This window comes from Plectropomus leopardus, chromosome 2 (genome assembly GCF_008729295.1).
Source record: "Plectropomus leopardus isolate mb chromosome 2, YSFRI_Pleo_2.0, whole genome shotgun sequence".
In the NCBI taxonomy this organism is placed as follows: Eukaryota; Metazoa; Chordata; class Actinopteri; order Perciformes; family Serranidae; genus Plectropomus; species Plectropomus leopardus.
In genome coordinates, this window is record NC_056464.1 from 1,009,218 (window position 1) to 1,019,754 (window position 10,537).

Here is a 10,537-nt window from a genome sequence, read left to right on the forward strand (position 1 = left end):
TTCGTGTTTACTAGGATGGAGAAGGTATGACCCGCCTCACTCTGCCTTTCATTGGCTTACACTGACATCGTTACCCTAACCACAACCAATCGCACTCCTCCTATTAGGACCTAACCAATACAACCAACGAAAGCAAACGAGTGCTTGCCAATAAGAAGGAGCGTAGGGCGGGTCATTCCCAAACCATCCTAGGAGAGCAAGGCTCGCGCCCTGCGCCAACTGCGCCGTCAGTGACGTTGTTAGTATGGACGTACATTTAAAGCAGAAGAGACATGAACTCCAGAGAGCTAAAACGGTCTTTTTTTTTTTTACACACGTTTGTCCTGTTGTTTAGTCATCATGTTGCAGATAATCCAGACTATGGAGCAGTGGCGTGTCCAGACTGTATTTACAGGGGTGGTCCAAGTGGGGCACTGATTTATGCAGGGCTGACATGAAGTATGAGCGATGCTGTGGGAACACACACAGGTAAGCAAAGCTTTTTAATTTACCATTTATAATGACAAATAACAGTCATTCATATTTTGAGCTTTACACATTTTTTTTGGGGGGGAAGTTTTTCCTTAGTGGATGTGAGAGTCTTAGGACAGATGGATGTCTTATGCTGTAAAGTCCTCTAAATATGACTTGACTGTATTTCTAGGAAGGAGGGAATGATCTTTAAGTTGTTTGCATACAACATCACTCTACTTTGGAAAATTGCAGATGGGGAGCAGGAGGTGATGTCTGCATGGAGAAGTGCTATAAAAATGTCAATTTTCTTGTGTTTACGGCTGTGCCAATGGTGCCAACCGGTCTAGTCAGGGAAAAAAAGGGGTGGGGTGGGGGTGGATATCTGGTGGTGACACCTAAAGGCAAGAAGTTTAGAAGACAGTGGGAAACGGCAGCAGACATGGATTAGGAACAAAGGAACACTTTGCACATCAGATAAGACAGGTGGTTTAGAGAGGGGGAGATTGACCAAAAAACTGCAAAAGGACTCCCGCACACTGTACTAGACCTTCATCAGGCAAACAATTTGTGTCAAATGAGAAGCGGTCTTAAAAAGGGGAGTGGCTGTAAGTCAGCAACCAATCACATTCCCCATGTGCAAAAAACAACCATTTTAAAATTTTACACACTGAAATATACAAGACAGAGTTGAAAACTCAAACACTGCGTATAATAACAATCATAAATGTGTCCCCAAAAATGCTTCCAGACAATGGGTACTTCAACGTTAAACCAAATCCTCAAAACAATATAAATGACAAAAAAAGTATTAAAAAAATAGTACATACTCGAAGATGCAGGTAGCATTAATAAATGAGCCAATAGGCATACATTTACACTGTAAGTTAAGAGCAAAATCAATCAATGAAAGAACCCCAATTATACAAACAACAAGGCAAGCAATTCAACAATATGTACATGTGTGAAATGACCAACATATTGATCTCTTTTTTTATTCAGACTGCTTAAATTAAATCAGATAGGTACCTATAATTAAATCCTACAGATAGCAGTAAAAAAAAATGTTCAACACATTTTTAACATTAGTGGAGGAATATAGCATAGCATACCTTGTATTAAAGTTATGGCCATTAGCAAAACGTGAAAATTGATGGTAAAGGGTATTCAGGAATTAAGACAGTAAAATATTTCTCATAAAATAAAGCAGAGGGAAAAAAAATGTTTGTGTGCATTCTAATGATGTTAGCTTCTCTAATGTAACTCAAAGCCAGTCATGCGACTATTTTGGGCATGCACCAAGAGGTTGTTTTTCACTTCCCACTTAAAAAGCTAATGCAAGGCACTGTACTGTTACGGTTAGAGGAATGAAGTTATGGGATAGTTTGCTACATTTCATAAGTATAGATGTTTTTGAAAAGAAATACCTGACTCAGAACACCAGCCCCTCAAATAGGATACAAGGATAGGATTTCATGCATGTTATCTGACTTTTATGATTATTAATGAGGAAATCTCCTTTTTATTTTCTCAGTTACTGTGCTGTTTTAAGTTGGATTTTAAATTATACATTTGTTTTATTTTATGATGTAGTGTTTACCCTCTTAGTGGCTACTGCGGATCTAGATAAATAAGTAAAAAATAAATAAAAATTTTTGGTGATTGCATTTCATTCATGCATTTTCTGTGACCACTCTTCCTCTTTCAGGTTGCATGGGGGCTGGAGCCATATCCAGCTAACACTGGGTGACAGTTTGGCTACGCCCTAGACAGGTTACCAGACTGTCACAGTGCTGAAACATCCAGTAAAAAGTCACCCATTAACCTGACCTGCATGCCCTTAGACTAGGAGAGCTCCTCTTCTGTGGAACCATCTTCCAGAGTCTGTATAAGGGGCAGACACCCTCTGTAGCCTACATTTAACATTTAGCTTAAGACTTTTCTCTTTCAAAGCCTTGGATCTCTGTAAATGAAAACTGAATGAAAGTCCCGAGATAGCTTTTGCTATAATTTGGGACGAGATAAATACAACTGACGTGACTCAACTTTGCACAGTTACAGCATTTTTTTCACACTATGTCAGAATGTGCACTGAGGATTTGACAAACACAATCCTTTTTACTTTCACTTCAGCAACACACTGAATGTTCCCACAGGGATCAATATAGTTTCATCTGATCTGATTTCAGTCTGTGCAATAGCTGCTGATAAAACTCCCCTGAATGTTGTGAATGTCTCTTTTGTAATAAAGCAATATGAATACACACACCATAGGTTTTAGCACTTTAGTGCAGTCAAAATGTCACCTTTACCTCCTGTGGGTTGGATGGCTCTGTAAACTGGCCTATTGGCAGCTAAAGGAGTCTATAAATAGCAAGATATGTAAATGCCTGTTAGGGGTAACAGAGATGGTGTATCGCTGAAGTGAGGAAAGCAGTGATCTCTCTGCTGGGCTGGCAGCCTCAGAGAACTCCAGAAAAACTCTGTGATATTCCTGAAATAACATATTTTTAGTGGTATATTTTTAGCTCATGTTCAGTCCCTATACTTTGTCTGAAAAATACTGCAAGTAGTTTATTTCTGTGGTATTAATATTTTAAGAAGCATTTGTTTTCATGAGCACATCCTGCCATAATTAAAAAACAGAGAACAAAAAGACACAAGGTAATAGCCATACAGAATTATCAAGTTACAGCCTATAGTACAAAAGAATATCATCAAAGACTCATGTTTCAAAGTAATCACATTGACTGCATACTTGAGGAGACTGTGTAACTGAGTGTTTTTAGTGCTAACATCGAATGAAAATGCTATTTTAGTGATCATTTATTTAGTCTATTTTAATCACATATGACAGACAATAGAAACATTTATGGCAGATGGAGCCAGAGTGATTGGATGACACGCTTAACCTCCATTCTGGTCTTGCGTAAGTTTCACTTTGAGTTGGGATTCTTAGTTAAACTTGCTGCAAAGTTTTGGTGCAACTGCAACCATTTTACAATGTTATATGGTATTGACAAAAAGTACAACTAATATTTGATTTAAGAGCATACATTTGCATAAATTTAGCCAAGCTGACAAAGAGGTGTCCAGACTGGTCAGCTCCTTTATTGTTAAAGAATGCATCAAAAAGCAATAAATCCACTACAATAATTAACGTATTTGTCTCTGAGCAGTTTGTCATTGATGTTATCAGGAAATATTGCAGCATTGTCCCCAGTCCATCTCCAGGGCCACTGTGGGAGCCCTTTCCTTCCTGAGACAGGCATTGTTATGAAGAAAGGTGCAGGCGACAGTGATGTCACAGGGCCTGGGGAGACCCGCAGGTGGTGAAGGCCCTGGAAACAGGACTGGAAAAAAAAGATAAATATATAAATATTCATCAAACCTCTAATAATATTATAAGCAGCAGTCTTCATAAACACAATATAAGAAAAAAAAGACTTTTAAATGAATGATGATAAAAAACAATAATAGTCACAATGTTGAAAATAATAACAGTAACTAACAAAATGCACCTGTGGTATTTTAATGTATGTTAATGAGACACACACACACACACACAAACTGGTTTGTATTGAGAGTGACTGAACATTTGAGGCTCCGGGATCAATCCAGCCAGGCTGTTCGCTGTTAGCCTGGTACGTATGTAAACTGGTCTTTTTTTTCACTTGGTTGGTTTATTGCTAAGAAGATTTTGTTTTTTATTAGTTTCTGTTTAGTGTGCTCTCCCCTTCCCGTGTTTATGTGCTCCCTTTGACTTATTGTCCTGCATCAGCCTCATTAGTCCTTCCCTTCTCCTCACTTTCTCCCAGCAAATCAGCTTGCTGCATGTTCCTCTGCCTCATCACCTTCCTCCCCTCAACTGAGCATGTTTGGCCTTTTTCTCCATCAGCACTTCATCTCCTCATCAGTTTAGTATTTATTTTAGTCCTGGTTTTCACTTGAGTCTTTGTTGGATTCTTGATTTTTGTTGTGTGATTCTCTGCTTGCTGTTTTGTTGTTGCAACCTGGAGTAAAGAATGAGTTCCTGTTGCCTGAATTCTTCTGCATCTAGGTCCACCTGCTCCACACCACAAGATACAAATACTGCATGATGAGCAGCGAATATGATGACCTCAACTTTACAACTTTTTAAATACTTGTGGTTTATGACCTTTTGAGTTGTGGTTGTCCTTCCACTCCACGTTTATTGAGTCACTTGCTGGTTGCTGCTTAGGAGTATGTTATCAACCTTTGTGTAGTAGTTGAGTACATTATGACCATTTTGTGTTGTGGTTGTTGCAGTCCACTTTTTTTTAGTGGGGTCATGAGTGTGTTACTGCTGTTGATTATTTACTGTAACAAATCAGTTGATAGTATGAGTTTTCTGTGTTGACTTCTGAAGGCTGGAGACACCTGTTGAAGCTTCAATCAGCTCACGTTTAATATGAGTAAAAGTATAAGTATACCATTTGAATTACAATTACAACGAACACGAGTACAATAAACAAGTACAACATAAATGAAGATGAGTACAAAGATGAACTAAAATGAAGACTACAAATGTCAAGTATGACAAAGACAAGCACTCGGGTCATCCCAGACAGAGACAAGACTAAACGCAGACTAACTGGCACAGAACAGAAAGCTGGCTGACACCGATCACATAGAAAGGCAGTATTTATACAATGCTGTGACGTAGATGGTAGGTATCAATTACTGGTATGTCAGACACTAGACTTCTTTTAAGGAATGAGGCGTGTATTTATGTTGCTAAATTTACTGGCACTGGTCCAGTTCAGGTATCCATGGTCAACTTTCAGACAGGATGCATCATAATAAAAATACAACATCAGTTGTGACCTTTTTTTTTTAATTTAGGACCCCACAGATCATTGGACCTTAGAGTGGTGGGTGTGGACTCCCAGTTCATCAGGTCAGTGTGTCTATACTACGTCCAGAAATACAACATCCAGAAAAGACATCTATACGATGTTCAGAAACGATATATATACGACATCCAGAAAAGACATCCATACAATGTCCTGTAGCCTGTATTGACCATATTTATATTGACTGTACAATCATAAGAAATAGACTGAATGATCATGTAGTGGATAATGAGGACAATTCTTGATAAGAAGATATTCAAATGCCTACCCAAAACTGAAACTTTCTTTAGAGATTCCTTAGATGAACCTCGGGGTCAGCCAATGGACCTAACTGCCTTGTTGAATTTACGACTGTTGTAAGCAAAACTACATTACAACAGATTTTATTGCCCGCCCGACAGTTTGAGTTAACTTACTACTCATTTGGGGCAAGGAGCTGTCAACTGAGCTCCTGCAAAGACTCAAGGAGACATCAGGAGATCTCTGCATCATAGAAACCGACAATTTACGTCTTTGTTGCACAACCAACACGTGACATACCCGCACATCACCAGACTGTAAGAAAGGACCACATTAACTGATTTTCGTCTTCAAAGTAAAACGTACTTTGAAATGTTGCGTGGAGGTGTCATACCTACACAACTGGAACTTTGGTTACCTGCCGACTTTGAGGCCAAACTTACAAACACAAGCTGTGCCTGTGTGTGTGTGGGGGGGGGGGTGACCTCTTAGTACAGACTTGCATTTTGATATGCATCTTCTTTATCTGTATCTTATATCCTTCCTTTACACTGTTGTGTACAGATGATATATTGTTTTGTAATCATGCATTTTGGGATTTTCTAATTATAGGCTTTGTTGATAGACCTTTGGTCATATTAAGTACTTTCATACTTTGTTATATTTTGATGCTAGTACTTGTATACCTTTATTCAAATAGAATCTTTAACAACCTTTAATCATATCAGTGTTTTGACACCGTAGTATTACACTTACTTATTTTAACACATATTCGTTATGTTTGTTTAACATGGTTAATACTGTTTTTCTTAGTTAATGATCTGCCAAATAATTATTTGGTTTTCTCATAAGTTTTTGGTATCGATCAGCGGAGGAGAGTGTCATGGTTTCAAATATTGAAGATTTGAAGGTGAAAAGTGAACTTCAACACTTTAGGAAGAAATTAGTGATAGAAGGGAGGAGCATATTTTTCCCGCTTTGATGGTCAAGCGCCATACCCCTTTTTGTCACAGGAGTTATAAGCCCAGTGAAGTTGAAGGGCTTGGGACTTTTGGCTCTTTTGGCTTTTGGCTAACAGAGTGTTGGGGGGTGTTACAGGTAACACTAACATTGAGGGATATTGTCTTTGCTGCCTACACCAAATTATATCAAGCCTGTGTATGCCTGGTCATAGATTACGCAGCAGGGGTGTGGGGATTTAAACAACTCACCAAAAGTGAGGTTGTTCACAAGAGAGCCATGAGATACTTTTTTGGTGTTCATAAATTTGCACCAACTCTGGCAGTTATGGGAGACATGGGATGGGAGCCCAATGTGGTACGTTGGAACATGTGTGTGATACATCTATGGAACAGAATATTGGGGATGAATACCAACAGAATTGCTGGGCAGGTCTTTGATAGGGATTTTATGTCAAATGGAGCATGGGCAAGGGATATCCATGATATCCTTCCGAGAGCTGGGTTTGAAGACTCCTTTCTTAATAAAGAGAAAGTAGAGACAGGTGTAGCGGAAGACATAATCTCTCAGCAAATACTGGAAAAATGGGCACTGGATATATGTTATAAGCCAAAACTCTGCACGTATTTTGAGACAGAACATCTTTACGGTTTAGAGAATTAATTTATGTATAATTTGTCAATGAAAAAGCGTTCTCTGTGTGCTCAACTTAGAGCGGGTATTCTTGGCCTCCATATTGAGACAGGTAGATATGTGGGCACAGCTGAGGAGGATAGGTTGTGTCGTCTATGTGATCTCCACAAAGTGGAAAATGAAATGCACTTTGTATTCTATTGCCCTTTCTATGACCCTATCAGGCAAAACCTTTTTAAGAAAATAGACAAAAACTTTGAATTTGTATGGCTAGAAGACTCTGAAAAGTTAAAATGACTCTTTACATATGAAACGTACAGTACTGTGCAAAAATCTTAGGCCACCATAGATTTTTTGTTTTAGAAAAGTTGTAATGGGGACATAATATATACATTTATTGCTTTGTCTCTTTATGAAGATACAAAGAATACAGAGAACATGTACAATGTTTTAAAATAGCAAAACAGTCAAAACAAAATGGCTTCTTCTGACTGAAGTCAATATTTAGTGTGAAGCATGGAATCATACAACCATAACAAAAGGCAGCTCAAACAATCAATACTGAGTTTTAGACATGTCTTGAAAGCTATTTGTTGTGAATACACCAGAAGATTAGTACTGTAAATCTCATATTGCCTGGCTAAGAGAGTTCAAGACATGCTAAGTGGAAATGGAGGTCACAGTAAATATTTGCAACTTTAGTCTGATGAGGTTGTTTTATTCTTATTAATATTTGCATTTTTAATACTGTATACTGGTTGTATTTTAGTAAAGAGACTACTGAGTAATAAATATGTATGGTCATTATAACCTTGCTAAAATAAAGTTCAAAGTGGCCCAAAGCTTTTGCACAGTACTGTATGCATTTGCTACTTTCTTGGAAAGGGCCTGGTTGATGAGGAGGAAGGCAATATATAACTGAGGAGATATGGTCTATTTGTGGCTGTTCAATGGGGCTGCTCAATTATAGCATGGGCTATGATCCCGACTAATCTGGCTGGTATATTCATATTGATTATAAATGTACATATGTGTGTATGTACATATATATGTGTATATGTATATGTGTGTGTGTACGTGTGTGCATATATATATGTGCACATTGCAGATGCATGTAAGTATGCACACATATACACATATAATAACTGATCTGTTGATATGGGTGTCAACAACCGGAAAAGTGAAGTGCTACCTTGGTTGCTGCGCTGTTTTAGTTGTTGACACCAGAATAATAATAGAGGTTAAAATGATAGAATATAAACAGATAAAATATTTCAATTCAAGTTAATTTGGCCAAACAGATCATTTTAGTTCTGTTATCGATTAATTCAATTGATTTGTGTGTAAATGCTAAAATTTAGAATTTCTTTTTGTTAAGATTCTGAAATGGACTGGAAGCCAGGATCTGAATGTACTTTGTGTGTTTATGGGGACGTGTGCGGGGGTCAGGGTGCTGCTGGGTGGCCGATCAGGGAGATAGGCTGTCCTCTGTCTCTCCATTAGTGCTGCTCAGGGTTTCACCAAGCACTACCCCGGTATTGATTTGCTTGTTGGTTGGTGTCATATAATCCCATATGGGATGGGTCACAGTAGTGGAATGACACAAAAATAAAATAATTCATTCATTCATTCATTCATTCATTCATTCATTCATTCATTCTATATGACGTTCAGAAAAGATCTTTATATGATGTCCAGGAAAGACATCAATATGACATACATCATATAGATGTCTTTCCCGGACATTTGTAAGAAATTTTGTATTACATTTGCAGTTAGCGACTGTTATTATATTTGTGGGACATTTTTTATTTTCGAGGGATTATTATTGTGTGTAGTGTTGGGTGCTCTGAGTGCTATTGTTCCAGGTTTTAATTCATTGGGATTAGTCTACATGCTGAGAATAAGTTGGTGTTTTTCTTTGGACTGTGTGCTTTGGATCTGTGTGCTTAGTTGGGTTTTACCTAACATACACCTTTGGTCAGTAGCATTCATTTCCTTAATGCTAAGTTTCAGTGAATAAATAGTATTTGTCTCAGTGAAATTTGTGTTATAGTTGTGCTGTGCTGAGTTTTAACAGTTTCAGTACTTGTGTATTTATTCATTGTTTTAAGTGTGTGGATTCTGCAGCTGGGTATGTGTTCTGTGCGGTTTTCCCTTTCCCTCTGAAAATCTGCCTGGGTGTATTGCATTGCCTAATGATAAGATGCACCTGGCTGGGGAAAGACTTTCTTAAAAGCTTCTGTGACAGCAGCACAGGAGAGAGGCCTCTGGTGTGGGGACTGCTGGTCTTGCTGCCTCTCAGCCCAGGATGTTAATTGTCTTGTTTACATGTTGTTTGTTACTTAATAACATTGATTTAATGGTTTTAAAGGTGTCTGTCTTATGTGGTTATTTTGGGTGTGTTCACTCCATAGGGCCATTTTAGGATGGGGCATAACAAATGGGGGCTAGTCCAGAATATACAGCCGTAACATCTGCAAAAACTCAAGACAAGATAGATGAGATTATTGATTTGGTGATGTAGAACAAACTTTTTCTACAGGTCACGCTTCATTTAGATGAATAATAGAATGAACATGACGAGCAATAGTTGATCTTATATCAATATATTAGTTTAATGAGAATATAAATTGGATCCGAGAACCTCTTGGCACAGCAGGAAGATGGACAAAGACAAACCAACAACTTGAAGAAACAGAACAATGATTCACCCTTATAAAGTTCATATAGCTGGGGGTAATGCAGAAAATCTCACTGATATTTCAAATAGTAAAGCAGATAAATGAATTGATTATATGAATGAACGAATTCATTAATTGAATAAATGAATGAATGAATGAATGAATTAATAAATAAATTAAACCTTTATTGCCCCTAAGGGACACCAACATCCACAATGGACAGCACATAAAAACATAAAACAAATGAGTAAAATACATTACTAAAAATATACAAATATATAACTTAAAACAGTCATGAAAAACAACCATTAAGGCATTGCATGCTACATGTAAGAAATGTCAAGTGACTACTTTAAAGTTCAATAAAGTGCAGCGCTCCAGTACATACTAAATTATGAAAGCTTGTTCAGCAGCTGAATGCTCCAATGTACAAATAAGGTGATACCTCTTTTTGCCCTCATCTTTGGCATCCTGTATATGTCCTGATGTCAAGAGTTCATACTCAGTCCAAAGAGGATGCTGTGGGTCTGCTATGATCTTGTTATGATATGGTGCTTGCTGTGCTTGGATCATTATGACTGACAATTGGGCTGTGTCTAAATCCTATAGGGGCCTCAGATTTTCAGACTGCTGGCTGGAAGACCCAGGAGGAACAGACTGCAATTTATTTCCACTCAAACAATGCCTCTCAGT